This window comes from Papaver somniferum, chromosome 11, assembly GCF_003573695.1.
Source record: "Papaver somniferum cultivar HN1 chromosome 11, ASM357369v1, whole genome shotgun sequence".
Taxonomy (NCBI): domain Eukaryota; kingdom Viridiplantae; phylum Streptophyta; class Magnoliopsida; order Ranunculales; family Papaveraceae; genus Papaver; species Papaver somniferum.
The window spans coordinates 18002548-18018135 of record NC_039368.1 but is presented as its reverse complement, the minus strand read 5'-3'; the positions used below and the strand labels follow the sequence as shown (position 1 = coordinate 18018135).

The 15588-nt window shown below is 36.2% G+C and overlaps 1 long non-coding RNA gene across 1 annotated transcript; it reads left to right on the top strand.

The window, feature by feature from the left end:
• Positions 1-308: 308 nt before the first annotated feature.
• LOC113320921 lies at positions 309-1873 on the top strand. The gene is made up of 2 exons (XR_003346357.1): positions 309-632; positions 851-1873. It is a non-coding gene; the product is annotated as an uncharacterized LOC113320921 (long non-coding RNA).
• Positions 1874-15588: the final 13715 nt, after the last annotated feature.

Sequence of the window (15588 nt, the reverse complement as noted above, 5' to 3'; positions counted from 1 at the left end):
ATATACATCTAGGCCTGTTCTGGACCCTCGTTTTCAAATTTAAACCTCTTTTTTTATTTCTTACAAATCTAGGCCAACTGGATGGATTCCATCCAAATCTGTTATCTCAGTAAATTTTTCGCGTTGACTAGTCAATATCGAATCTCATATAACGAGATCTCGTGGAGGTGGTGAGATTACAGTTATGTCCTTTCATATGTGTGTCAATGACATATTAAATATTACCCCACGTGTGTAGCTCTGTGTCACTAGTCCAAGATCTGGATATCTCGAAGAATATGAACGAGTATGACAGATATGCCAAAGTAATCTCATCACAACGTGGAAGATTCAGATTCAGATTCAATAATCTGATATACTCACGACTCTAAGAAATTGGACGGTATAGATGCTTAGATTGGTTCACAACAACGCTGGAAATGGTTGGACTGGACTGTGAATCCATTCTTCAATTTTGTTTCTTCTTTTACTCTCTCTGCTTCTTCGAAGTCCAGGATTTTTCCTTCAGTAATCGAGAGATAAGTTAGGGGTTTGTCTGCAATCAAGGTTGATCGTGATTCTTTACCAGAGATTGAAGATTTCATAGTGGTTTTGATGGCGAGACGAAGAAGGCATCATCTTACAGATGAAAGGTAAATAGTGAAAACCCCACTTCTATTTTTGATTTTCTCTTAACTGTAAGCATGTTAAATGGATTGTGTTTTTTTTTTTTTTTTTTTTTTTTAATGGTTTTCTATGATGATAGTTTCTAGGGTTTGTCAGTAAATAAAGCTCTTCATGTTTTTTCTAGGGTTTTCTGTGATGGATTTTAACCCAATTTCATTGTTGATTTGCGGCGCCAATTATCAAGATTTGGGAGGAATTAGATGGCTGAAGTTCTCATGACAGTGCTGGGTTAAATATTCTCCTGGTGTTGGTTTTGCTGGTTGTAGGACAGATTTTGGTAATGGCAGTAAACGGTGGAGATTTGGAAATGAATGTTTTCGAGTTCTATTTAGTGCAGGTTGATGATGATATAGAGTTTGAATGAATTAGAAACGGTGGGTTGCTATCTGATTTGAATTTGCAGGGAATTGGAAAGCTTCAAAAGGTGTTTCCTCGTTTTCATATCACCGTCAAACTGTGCACAACAACCATTTGATAAAAATCCTAAACCACAGGTCAAGTCTTGTAGCAGTCATTCACGTCCCTTTTCTTTGCCGCTGCTCTATCCATGGGTTCTAGAGTTATTTTAGGAGGCTCGACAAATATTTGAGAGGTTAAGAACAACACCGGTAGGTCGATTTTGTATTGATTTGGGTTGGATTTTGCTGATTGTGGATCAGTTCAGTGCAAGGAACATCTTCTCTCATAGTCAAGCTGGTGGTGTCACAAGGATTAAGTGAGCTGGTGGTGTTGTTGATTTTTGAGCTGGTGGGAGCGTAAGGATGGGATAGCGACGCTGGTTGTGTTAAAAATTGAGCGGGTAGTGATGGGCTAGTACTATATGGTATTATGTTGGAGATGGTGACATTGATTTTACATCCTGGTGACGGTGAAGCACTCGTAGCGAAGTTGAAAGATTGTTGCTGCCTGCTAGTATTGTGCAATGGTGTAATAGCTGGTTGGACTTGTGGATATCGATTGAACTAGTGAAGGTGTAGCGGTGGTCTGTATTGCTGATGTTGATGCGATGAATGGTGATTGTTATGGTCGTGAACGAGGTGTTGGGGTTCAAATAAGAAGGTAATGAGTTTGTGGGCTATATTGCCACGTGTTTGTAACGATGAGATGTACAGTGTCGACTTGTCATGTCATATTCCATGTGTATAGAGTAAACTCTGTGACACAGACTTAAATCAGCGATTTAAAGGGCTATTCTGTTATTTTAGGTCCACTTAACCTGGCTAATTTTCCGTCCATTTTTTGTCAAAACTTGCCTAATTTCGTAAGAAATAAAAAAAGAGGCTTAGTTTTGTAAACCATAAAAAAAAACAGACCTATATTTGTGAAAAGCCCATAACTCATTTCATAACAATTACCAGTCCTAATTTATAGAAGACAAAATAGGAAAACCACATTATAATCTATCTGCACCACAGTTTAGCCTATCTACACCTCTAGAATTGTTAAAGAAATTCAATCAGTACAGTATAGACATCCTGCATTTTTCAAAAACTTTCTTTGCACTCTTAATATCGAATAAGAGAACATCAAAAATCAATAGAGTTTAATGGAACATAACCAATAGAGTATATGCAATTTGCAATTTCAAAAACTACATTTGCATCTATGGAAAATCACATAAATCAAGTAAATCAACACAATATATGGTATCTGCACTTTTAGAACATAACATCACATAATAAATTATAATAAAATGTTGGATCTAAAAAAGAACATACGTTTAGTCGTTACTGCTTTAGGAGATTTCTGCATTTCTGCTACCGATAATTGCGAGATGTTAGATGTTGATTCCACTTTTTGTTTTTTCGAATTTCTTAAACCTTGTCTTCTTATTTCTACCATTGTTCTTCAATTGAAACTGATCTTTGGTTCTGTATAGGTTATTGAAGTTATTTTTTGACTTGGTTGAAATTGATTTTTGGTTTTAATGGAATGATTTCGGGTTTAATTGAACTGATATTTGAGTATAATATAAGATCTGATTACGTTTGCATGACTTTTTTGGGTTTAATCTTCTCCAGTCAGAGATGTTGATGACTTTTTGAATTGATTTCTCTTCATCAATCGGAGACGAAGAGAACGGATTTTGTTTCTTCTCTGAGTTTCTTTTCTCTCTGAAAAATGATAAGAAAGGGTTTCAATTTCTATCAGTTTTTGGATAGTGCAAAATACACACATTTGGAACAGGGGCTACTACGTCTTTTCCATGTTTTAAAAGAATTTTGGACCTCCGGTTAAACTAAAAATGTGGATGTACCCTAGAATAAATAAATATGTGGGCCTAGGACCAATCAAGAAAATTCCCCTTTTTTATAGATGCGACCGATCGAGCGAAAACAGCTGTATAAAAGAGAAAGTTGTGCTTAAACTTCAAACTTGACATCAGTCGCACTTATGACTGCCAAATGAGGTGTGCCAAGGAAAGGGCTTGTGTTGCTCCAACTCAAAGCAACTTAGCTAATGCCTAATATGTGTACTTGGTTGTATATTGAACTTTTCGGCAGCTAAGCCTAAACTATTCCTGGCGCAGATTTGAGTTATTCGAGAGTGGGGTGCATGTTAAACAACCATTTTCCATGATGGTTGATCATTCATTACTTATTGTACAATTCCAGAGCAAATATGCGAGAAAATCTAATGCAACTGAAAATTGTGGAACTACGGAAAGTGCAGATAAACAATGGTTATGAATCACCTTGCCGAATCCCATAACTAAGAACCGCAGACCTCGAATTCGAAACACACAATTCCTCAATTTAGATACATGTCAACTGTTAAGTTATATACATTCCGATCAAGTCCATACATGTGGCCCGGTAGTGGGAACTCCTGACAAACTAAACATTACTGAGATTTTTTCTTGTATTCATTAATTACTGTCTGAATTCAAATTGTAAGACAGGAAACAGAAAGAGAACTAATAGCACAATCAAGGAAAACATAAAATGAAGAAATATTTTAAATGGTTCTGTTAAATTCACGATGAGTTCTCTCTTTCTCAATAGATATTCAAGATATTTATACATCAATATGACTTGGTCAGCACGATACAAGACTTGCAGAATACGAGAACTCTTCCTAATATAACTCGTAACAAACTTAAAATATAGTATGTTTTCTAATACCATCCCTAAAGATGGAGCATGGAGATCAAAAATGCCCATCTTGGATAAAAGAAACTGAAACTGAGTTTTCCCTAATGCCTTTGTAAAGATATCAGCCAATTGCACCGTTGTAGGAGTATAGCAGGATGATATAATCTTCCGTATGATGGCATCTCTGACAAGATGACAGTCCACTTCAATATGTTTTGTTCGCCCATGAAATATTGGATTCTGAGCAATGTATAGTGTTGATTGGCTATCACAAAATAGATTCATCCCATGCATATGGTGAACTCCTAAATCACCAAGTAACTGGTTCAACCACTTAAACTCACATGTTACTGCTGCCATAGATCTGTATTCTGCCTCTGCAGAGGAACGAGAGATTGTATGCTGCTTCTTAGTCTTCCAAGACATAGGAGAAAAACCAAAAAGAACAAACCAACCAGTTAATAAACGTCTAGTCAATGGACAACTCGCCCAATCTGAATCACACCATCCTTTTAAACTAAGACCACTATCAGAGCGCAACAAAATTCCTTGTCCTGGATTCTTCTTCAAATATCTAACAACACGAAGCGCTGCTTCCCAATGTTCCACTCTTGGTTGTTGCATAAATTGTGATAAAATATGCACTGAGTAAGCAAGATCTGGTCTTGTGACTGACAAATAAATCAAACGACCTACCAGTCTTCTATATTTTTCCACATCACCAAGTACAACTCATTTCGCCAATGCTAGTTGATGATTCGTTTCCATTGGAAACTCTGCAGGTTTTGCACCCAATAATCCTGTTTCCATGATAATATCCAATGCATATTTTCTTTGGCATATGTAGAAACCTTGTTTACTACGAGCCACTTCCAAACCTAATAAATATTTCAACTTTCCCAGATCCTTCATCTTGAAACATTGTGCCTGCCACAATCATATCATCTACATAAACTAAGACATTCAGCTGCATTTTTCCTTTTGTCATAGTAAAAAGAGAATAATCTGAATATGATTGTTTGAAGCCATAATTCTTCAAAGTTGTTGATAACTTTGCAAACCAACATCTAGGCGCCTGTTTTAGGCCGTATAATGATGTTTTCATTCTACAAACCATATTAGAATTTCCTTTGGAAAATCCCGGAGGTATCTTCATATACACTTTTTCCTCCAGATCACCATGAAGAAATGCATTATGGACATACATTTGATGCACTTCCCAATTCTTAACTGCTGTAACAGCTAGAAAAGTACGAACTGTTGTCATCTTTGCCACCGGTGCAAAGGTCTCATTATAATCCAATCCTTCAAATTGATGATTCCAAAATATTACCAATCTTGCTTTGAGACGTATCAAATTCCCATTTTCATCATGATTTTCAGTGTAAATCCATTTACTTCCTAATGCCTTCTTGCCTGGTGGCAATTCCTCCAATTCCCATGTTCCTTGTTCCTCTAGAGCTTTTATTTCTTCGGCCATGGATTTTTGCCATCCTGGATACTTCATAGCTTCTTTGAAGTTCTTAGGTGCATTTCCAGCTGTTATAGATGCAAGAAAATTTCTAAGTGCCACAGAAAAACGTTCACAACTAGCATAATATGCCAAAGGATAAGGTGTACCTGAGGCCGATGATTGTGTAGGTTGAGTGGAAGGTGGACTATTTTCTCGTACAGTATGCGTCACAAAACCCTTGAGTATTCAAGAAGGAATTTTCTGACGTTTTCCTTTACCCATCTCACTTCTGTTATTATCTTCCACAACTCCAGCTGACGTATCACTAGAGAGAGCATCCCGTGTACTCTCCTTAGGATGTTCTTGAACACCTCCTTATAATTCTTCTGCTTCATATTCAATATCAAGTTGTGGTTCTTCATTACTTTGTTGTTGTTGTATCTCACACGGTTTATATCCAATAGCTTCACTAGGTAACTGTACTTCTTCTCTATCCTCATCATCACTCCAACATACTTCATTACTGGATGGATCAATATTATTTGACTGCCCAACATTTTCCATCATGTATGGAAACTAGTTTTCATAAAATTCCACATCTCTTGACACTATAAATTCTTTTGTATCTAAGTCATAAACTTGCCATGCCTTTTTACCAAATGGATAACCAAGAAATACACACCTTCTTCCACGACTTGCAAACCTATCTCCTTTACTGTTTTGATTATGTACATAACACAAACACTTTCAACTGATCATATGGTGGCTGCTTTCCAAACTAAATTTCATACGGAGTCTTGTTATCAAGTATGCCGCAGTTAATGCACACTGACCCCAGAATTGTATTGGTAAATTAGATTGAAATCTCAAAGCTCTTGCAACATTCATTATATGCTGGTGTTTTCTCTCAACTCTCCTATTTTGTTGGGGCGTACCAATACAAGATGTCTCAAACATTATCCCATTAGTCTTAAAGTATCCACGCAAAGTATTAAATTTTGTTCCATTATCACTTCTAACATGTTTGATTTCCTTGCTAAACTGACGTTTAACGAGAGCAATGAAATTAAGAAATACCATTTCAACTTCAGCTTTAGATTTGATCAAATAAATCCACACACCTTTTGAAAAATCATCAACTATTGTTAAAAAATAATGAGCTCCACAAGACGAAGGTGTCTTGTAAGGCCCCCATAAATCCAAATGAACCAACTCAAATATACAGCTAGCTTTATTCGGACTATTAGGAAAACTACTTCTACGATGTTTTGCTCGTGGACAAATATCACAAGCATTGTTATTCTTCTTAGATAACGAACTCACAGCTGGTATCTTTTTCAATACTTTTTCTGAAGGATGTCCTAATCTTTGATGCCACAACTCGTACGAATCCCCACTAACTGCAAACACTTTAACTGGAGGTACACCACGAAACAGATATAGTCCACCTTGTCTCTCACCTACTCCAATCACCTTCCTCGTCATTCGGTCTTGCATAAGACATAAACTATTAGTACATTGCACAACACAAGCTATCTCATCGATCATCTGTGTGACTGAAATTAAATTGCAAGTTATCTGAGGTACATAAAGCACATTATCAAGTTTCAAACCACCAGGAAGAATCAAAGTTCCAATTTTATCAGAGTTTGCATACTTTTCATCTGGAAAACCTACTGAGCATGCCTTAATATCCTTTACTTCTATCATGTCATCTATATTGCATGTGACATGATTTGTAGCTCCTGCATCTACAATCCAGGAAGCCCGATGTTGTTTACCTTGTAGTTGAATTTTTGGTTTGTTTGAACTCAAAAACTCAAGTACTTGTTGAAGTTGAGCTGCTGTCACTCCAGTCAAGCCAGCTCCATCTGTAGATGTCGTATTTGACTGCTGAGCTGCTAGTATATTCAAGTTATTTGCACGAACAGGATTGGTGCTTCCATATCCTCTGCCACCTCTGCCAGATGTAAAACCGCCTCGACCTCTACCACCAGCTCTGCCACCTCTGCCATATCCTCTACCACTACGAGGTCTGTCTCCCCACCATTCAGGATAACCAATTATTTGATAACACCCATCATCAAAGTGTCCCTCTCGTGTACAATGCCTGCAAAACTTTGAAGCATCGTAAGTATTTGTGGTTGCTCTTTGTTCAGGTTGTACCTTAAAAGCCATAATGTTTTCCTGTACGTCCTTAGATAGAAGCACATCTCCCATTCTCAACCGTTCAGAGTTAACTATCGTCTGGTACGCAACATTTATTGATGGTAAAGGATCTCTTGCTAATAATTGTTTACGTAGTGACCCATACACACTATCTAAACCAATCAAAAAATAATGAAGATAATCTTCTTCTCTCAAAGTAGTCACCTGACTTGTAATATCACAGGTGCAATGACCACGCTTGCATTGTGGTATTTTCATAAATGTCACCAGGTCACCCACAGCTTGTTTAATCTTCCAAAATAAATAGATACACTTTCAGATTTACCTTGTTTACACTCACTCAAAGATAATTTTATTTGACAGATTCTTGTACCACTTACCACACAAAATCGTTTTCGCAAGTGTGTCCAGAGAAAAGCATCATCATCATAATCTCCGGGGTGTTGTTAATCCAGGAAACAATGGTTGATTGAACCGCAATCCATTCCTCCAATTGTTCGGGATCTGTAGGTTTTTTTATTGTGCCGTCAACAAAACCAAACTTTCGTTTGGCTATTAATGATCTTCTAATGAATCTAGCCCATTCATCATAGTTAGTTCCTCTTAACACAATCGGGGTAATAAGAATACCAGGACCATCACTCGATCCTAGATAATACACCGGATTTTTCTTCGATGAATCATGCTCCGGTTGTTTTCCTTTTTCTCCGTCTTTTGATATTTCTTCTACCATTCTGTTTAATGAAAAAAATTGATTTTAGGGTTTTAACCAGGCTCGATGCCATGTTAAATTCACGATGAGTTCTCTCTTTCTCAATAGATATTCAAGATATTTATACATCAATATGACTTGGTCAGCACGACAAAAGACTTGCAGAATACGAGAACTCTTCCTAATATAACTCGTAACAAACTTAAAATATAGTCTGTTTCCTAATAGATTCTCATACAGTTCCTAACTTGGATTGAGATTGAACATAAAACAGTGAAAACATAACATGAATCAAGAAGTTTATTAACAAAACTGAGAAAATGGTACAAATGCCATGAATGTGTTACTCCAAGAAGTTAATTAACAAAAGCATAAAATTTGGAGACTCCTTAATAGGTTTTTTATTGAGCATCAATAGGATGAAATCTGGATCCTCAAATATCCAAGTTCAAGTTGCACCCGAGCCTTTTGTTCCTTTTTGCGCGTACTCTTCTAACCATTTCTTATATTCACGCACATCCTTGACAAACTGCAGTCTCATTTCTTCTTCTTTTTTTTTACTTTCTTCATATTCCTCTCCCTCGTATGCGTATGGGCCATGCTCGAGTAACTGTGTGAGTCCAATATCTGATCCTGGCAGCTTGAGATTCGTCTAGTTGGTGATTATGGCAAGGTGTTTTTGCCAGTATTCTCTCGATTCTTTCAGCAAGTCCGGAAAAAGCTTATTTTCCATTTCTATGTTGAGTTGATTTTGTACCATTGTTTCTTCCCAATAAGGTGTTTGTAGGAAATCAGCTGTCGGTCTCCATCCCCCTTGTGGAAGCTGTCTTTGACAAGGTAATTGCATTGCCGACGGCGGTAACGTCGACCCTATATTAATCTACAAAAAAGACCTAATGACAATTAACAGGTGAAATTTATACTCACAATCCTACCACGAATACCCACGAAATTTAAACACGTAATACAAAATCCACAAAAACCCTAAAGATAATTAAAAAAAAAAAAAATCATACAAATAACGGATGAGATTGAGAGGTGTTTGGGACTTTAGTTTAGACGTTAATCCTTCATCATCCATTAGAGTAATCATCCATTAGAGTAATCGTTAAGGGAAAGAAGAAAAAACTAGTTTCTGATATTTAAAAATGGAAAATTTGTTGGTTGGTCCTGGGCCCAATAAGTTAGTTATACTAGGGTCCAACCGGATTTTAGACTTATCACTAGGTCCATAATTATTTGAAACAAGCAAAATGACCACATTACCCTAGAGCTAAACACGTGTGAAGAATGCAACACATTTTTACGGTTTTGTTTCCCGTACTAAAACCGCTGAAACGGTCAGAAGAACATATTTGCAACACTGTTTATACCAAATCGGGATTTTATTTTATCTGGAGGTCCAAATTTGATTAAAACATGGAAATGACCACAAATTTGAGTACATATCTGCTACACTGTTTACAAATCTGAGTACATATCTATTACACTGATTACAAATTTGAGTACATATGTGCGACACTTCTTACAAAATTTTGAATACATATCTGCTGCACCACTTACAAATCTGAGTATATATCTGCAGCACTGGTTACATATAGAGTACGTATCCATTTGACATATGAACCTGTAAATGTGAGCAGAATATAACAATATTAAAACACAGCAACAAAGCTACCATTTGTTTCAGTATTTCACATACATACTCATGGATCAAACAAAAAAAAAAGTGGCAAAACTATGAATAAAACAGAATCAAAAGAAGTTTCTATCACTACGTCATATATATACATATTGCAGATTCATAAACTAAAAACTCAATTACATGTCAAGAAATGATGAATCCATGAATATAACCGAATCAAAAATCAAAGCACATATTTCAGAATTTCACATACGTACTCATGGATCAAACCAAAAAAAATGAAAAAACTCTGAATAAAACAGAATCAGAAGAAGTTTATATCAGTTTGACATATATGTACTGCGGATTCATCAAGTAAAAGCTGAATTGCATGTCAAAAAAGTGGCAAAACTCAATTGCATACAAGAATAGGTGACGGATATATAAAAAATAAGAGGATCGAAACAGATACTACAGTATTTCGTATATGTACTGACGGATAAGACTAAAAAAGGAGCAAAACACAACCAAATAGCACTTCCTATCAGTATGCGATATATGTACTGAAGATTCATGAACTAAAAATCAACTGGATGACAAGAATAGGTAATAGATCTATGAAAAATAAGAGGATCGAAACAGATATTACAGTATTTCGTATATGTACTGACGGATAAGACAAAAAAAGGTGACAAAACTTCAGTATTATACATACATACTCATCGATCGAACCAAAAAAATTGGAAAAACTTTGAATAAAACAAAATCAGAAGAGTTTTGTATCAGTACGCTATATATGTACTGTCAATTCATACACGAAAAACAACTGTAACAAACCTAAAAACCATAAAAGCGTCAATCAAATCGATTTGATTATCATAATACAATAAAAAAAACAAATCAAAAGAAGAAAAACCGAACAAAATAATCAAACAAGATGATTAGAAAGCATACCTGGAAACAGAAAACAAATATTCTCCTCGTAATTCATAACGATGCACCATCTTGTTGTTCTTCTTCTTCTTCTTAAAAGTAGACTAGGTTTCTGTCAGTACGGGATATATGTACTGCTGGTTCATACACAACAACAAACTGAAATAAATCTAAAACCAACAAAAATGGAACTGGTATAATCAGATCTAATAACGAAATGAACAAACAATCTGATTATTCATCTAGATCTAGTAAAATAATCAACAAATTAGACACGGAGATAAAAGACGAAATCAAATACAACCACGATTAGATCGTGAAACCCCTAATATAAACATTGCAACAAAGAAATTTTCATCTGATTTGGTAGAAGCGAGAGATATTGAAGAAGACCATAAATCTGATCGCATAGCAGTGAGAGGAAAGAGAAAACGAATATGAAACGTGAAATGTTCATCTCGTGCTTATAGGTCTTTAAATAGGAAAAGTTATTTTTGGTATTTTCATATTTCACATGCCTAAAGCCACACGTGTATAGGACCAGGAATAAAAAAATTTGGTCCATTTTTATGTTTTCTTTTAATTATGGACCTCTGATTACTGGGCTTTAATGGGTGGACCTGCCACTAACTAGTATCACCAAACTAGTACCTATAGGTAATTCCTACTTTAAAAATTCAGGATTGACTATTGAGACTCAACTCTCCTTTTTATATTATAAACTTAATCAAATTCGGATTAGGATTCGGTACGGTAATGATACCTTTACCCCGTGATTATTTCCAGAGACAATCCCGACTATAACAGAAAAGAGTCTGGGTTCTATCTTTTAATGGTTTCTTGTTTTTTCTTGGTGGGCCCTATCAAAAGTCTGTTTTAGTCATGATTATTTTGCGATTATCCGACGGTAGGTGTATTATTTCCCATTAGAATTTGGGGCTGCAGTGAGCCAGGATTAAGTATATAGTCAATAAAACCAGGATTTGTTGGTTGGTGTAGCAGAGCATTTTCAAACAAATATTTGTTCTTGTGTATCCAAATATTCAAAAGGACAAAATGACATACATCCTTCCATTTTATACCTCCTAGATTTACATCAATACAGCAAATTTTCTTTAAAAATGATGGAGAGATAGGTTCAAGGTCAAATTGCACACCAAATATATCCTTGAGCTTTCTCCAAATAGGCCAAGTATAGTGGCATCCAAAAAACAAATGGACACAATTTTTTCTCTTTATTACACAAAATTTAACCTGGATGATTACCAACACCTTTACGGTAAAGATTTGCATTCACTTTTAGCTTGTTATGGTATAATTTCGAAAGAAAGAATTTATATTTAAAAGAAAAATTCAAGGCCCAAAGAAATCTCCAATCTGTATTAAGAGTCTAGGAGTCGGTATTACTCACCTGAAAATGCTTATAAGCATCTTTTATAGTAACTTCCCCGGTATTCATTCCTATACATATAAAACTATCCTGATTATCAGCACCATCACTTATAGGAATATCCCTAACCAAATCCACAACGTTGCCAGAAACTATGTTAGCAAGTTTTCTAATATCCCAGTCCTGTCTCGCATAATCAAGTTTACTTGGCCTCACAGGGTATTGCTGGTCGCAATTGTTAGCTCGACCCAAGCCCATAAGATTATCCCCACATGGGATAAGCAGAATTGTAGGTGGAGGATAATAAGGTGTAGAATCTCTCTACATAGTACCAAGGCATTTTTGATTAAAACCCACACCTGTCTGGCTAAAGGTGGTGAAAGTGGGGACAGTATCGGTACTATGTAACGTCCGTAGGATCCTTCAATTGGTATCAGAGCTAAGGGCTACTAAGAGATTGAACGGTTACGGATGTCAAGCCTAAGGGAAGGATGAGGTGCGCAAGATGGAGTAAGGTGATGTGGAACACTTTGACTCGGGTGGAGCTTGGAAAGCCGAGATGGAGCTACGGATTTATGGCTCATGGTGGATTTAGCACAACATAACTCAGGTGGAGCAAGCTTGAACAGGCTTCCAAGGCTCAAGGGCGCATATTGGATGTAACCAGGTTCGACAGTAGTATTCGGATGGTGATCGTATATGATACATTGAGTTGGCATGCATTACACGTAAGTGGTGCCAATTAATGTGGAGTTGTGGACATGAAGGAGAAAGGTGTACCTCAAGATGTTGCATAACGGTGATTGTACGACAGTTGGTGAGATAGCTTGGATCTCCCCAAGGTGGAGATTGTTGGGGATTTGGCTCGACCCAAGCCCATAAGATTAGTCCCACATGGGATAAGCAAAATTCTAGGTGGAGGATAATAAGATGTGGAATATCCCTACATAGTACCGAGGCCTTTTCGATTAAAACCTCGGACCTATCTGGCCAAAGGTGGTGAAAGTGGGGACAGTATCGGTCCTTCAGCAACTCGCAACAGTCACTCTGAGGAATCAGACCTCGAAATTAAAATAAACGGACATAACCTGTGGACGAACAACAGTGAAAGCCCGTTAGATCCCCGAACTCAAACTCAACACTTTTCGCAGGCATAATTTGTAAAAGCAAACCTCGAATTTAGAATAAACGGAAATTAGAATAAACGGACAAAACCCGTGGACGAACAACAATGAAAGCCCACTAGATCCCCGAACTCAAACTCAACACTTCGCAGGCAGAATTTGTAAAAGCAAACTTCAAAATTAGAATAAACGGACAAGACATGTGGAAAAACAACAGTGAAAGCCCATTAGATCCCCGAACTCAACACTTTCGCAGGCAGAATTTGTAAAAGCAAACCCCCAAAGTCATGACTCATGATTTAGAACCGAACAATCAGTTACGAGTATTTGATGATGAAATAGAGGAGGAAACTAGATATTCATATCAACACCTAAGAATATCACTATATATGTGGAAAAAAACTCGCTCTGAGGACCGGCGAAAAACGGGTTAACTCAGTTTCTTTTATTTTCCTTTTTCTTAATGTTTAATCTGTAATATCTAATCATAGTATTTTGAATTCATGTTTATTTTCTTTCAATCTTAATCCTTCTTCCATTAGTTTTCTTTAACAGTCACTTTATTTCATTATTCTTGCTTGTTTCTCTATGATGGCTTTTTAATTCATTTCTGATTCCCTTTTTATGTGATTGATATTTTGATTATTCTCTAATGGCTTTTGCCTCTTTTATTATTGTGATCATAGCTTTTGCTGAGTATATTAACAAGCTTTTGCTTCAGGGTTCAAACAGGAATGGAATCATTGCTTTTGCTAATGGTGTTGTGTTGATGATGTCTTGGATCGGTTTCAACTCATCATAACTGGGTAGCAACTCATCCCGCCTTTCAATTTTTTTTAAAAAATTCAAAACCCATAAAGTTAGCCGAATGCAGTTATTCTGTTTCCTTATTTTGCTGCTATCATCCACTGTTTCCAGCTATCATTCTTCACACTCTAAGAAAGATTCTAAATATATTTGTTACCTTACTTACCGGCCTAGAAATCATCCGCAATTAGATAAAAAGATTATCTACAATCAAGCATATATTCAGTCTTTTTATTAGTTTTTCTCATAACTCTAGCTTTCATAACAACCATTTTCTCAAAATTCTTCACTGTGAGTCGTCTCTTCATTGTTGTGAGGAATACCTTAACCAAGAGCAATACGTTATGGATGAAGCTCAATATAGTCAAGTTGTGGATCTAGTCAATAAGTTCAAGCAAGCTACTCTAGATTTGAGAGATGTCAATGAAGTTATTTCTATTAACAACAATAACAAAGAAGAAGAAGATAAGGATGAATGGGAAACCACTGCTATTGGAAAAATCATCATCGAAGGAAGAATGAGTTATGATATGGTTGAAAAAGGCATCACTTTCACATGGCCTTTCCTCACTCTGGAGAATTTAAAAATAATAGAGGTTGAACCAAATTTAATGATTTTCAAGTTCAATCAATGGGAGCTTCTCAACAAAGTTATCGATGAATGTCCTTGGAGTATAAACAAGCACCTACTGGTTATTCATGACTATATTTCAGGAATGGTTTATACAGAAACAATTAGGGTTTTCAGCTTTTTTGGATTCAACTAAAGTACTTATTACCAGAGCATATGAATGTCACCTCAGTCACTAAAATTGGTCAAGTTATGAGTGAAGTTTTAGCTATAGAACCAAAAGATGCAATCCCTATTGGTGGAGTTCCTGTGAAAGTTTATGTCAATGTAGATCTCTCAATGCCTATGACAAGGGGTGTGAAATTTTCTACCAATGCAGGAGTAACTAAGTGGCAACAATACTTTTTCGAGCGTCAACCCAAAAGCATATGTACTGAGTGTTATATAATTAATCACTCAAAAGTTGTTTGCAAGGATGCTGCAATATTCTTGAAGAAATCTCATGAGAAACCTTATTTTGTTGGCAAGATTAATAACATTCGTAAGAACATATCAATCATAGCTGCAAGTAATGATTCTGTTTCTCCTGCACTGGAGAAGAATCAGAAAAAGTTTGTCAAATCGAAGGTCTTTATTCCTCCAAAAGATGATGAAATTATCAACTTGGATTCTCTACTTAAAGATGAAAAAATTTTGCCTGAAGAAGACAGCAGACTTGGCAAACGTCACAGGGTTGGTGAGTCTACATCCAATACTCCTCTTTCATCTGAGACTTCCTTCCCCAACAACGTTATGATTCCATTCTCTGCCCCAACAAATGTTCAAGTGATCACAACTGGAGATAGTCAAATATTGCATTCACACAAGGGATCAGGTTTTAATCCTACTTTTTTCTCTCATTATTCTTTCATTAATTTCTCAATTAAGTATTTTTAGTTCACGTAGGTTTTTGGTTTCAACATCTGTATTTATTAGTTTTCTTCTGACTTTGATTAGTCTTAGATCGCACTTCCATTATCTTTGTTTCTTTCGGTTTCATTTATG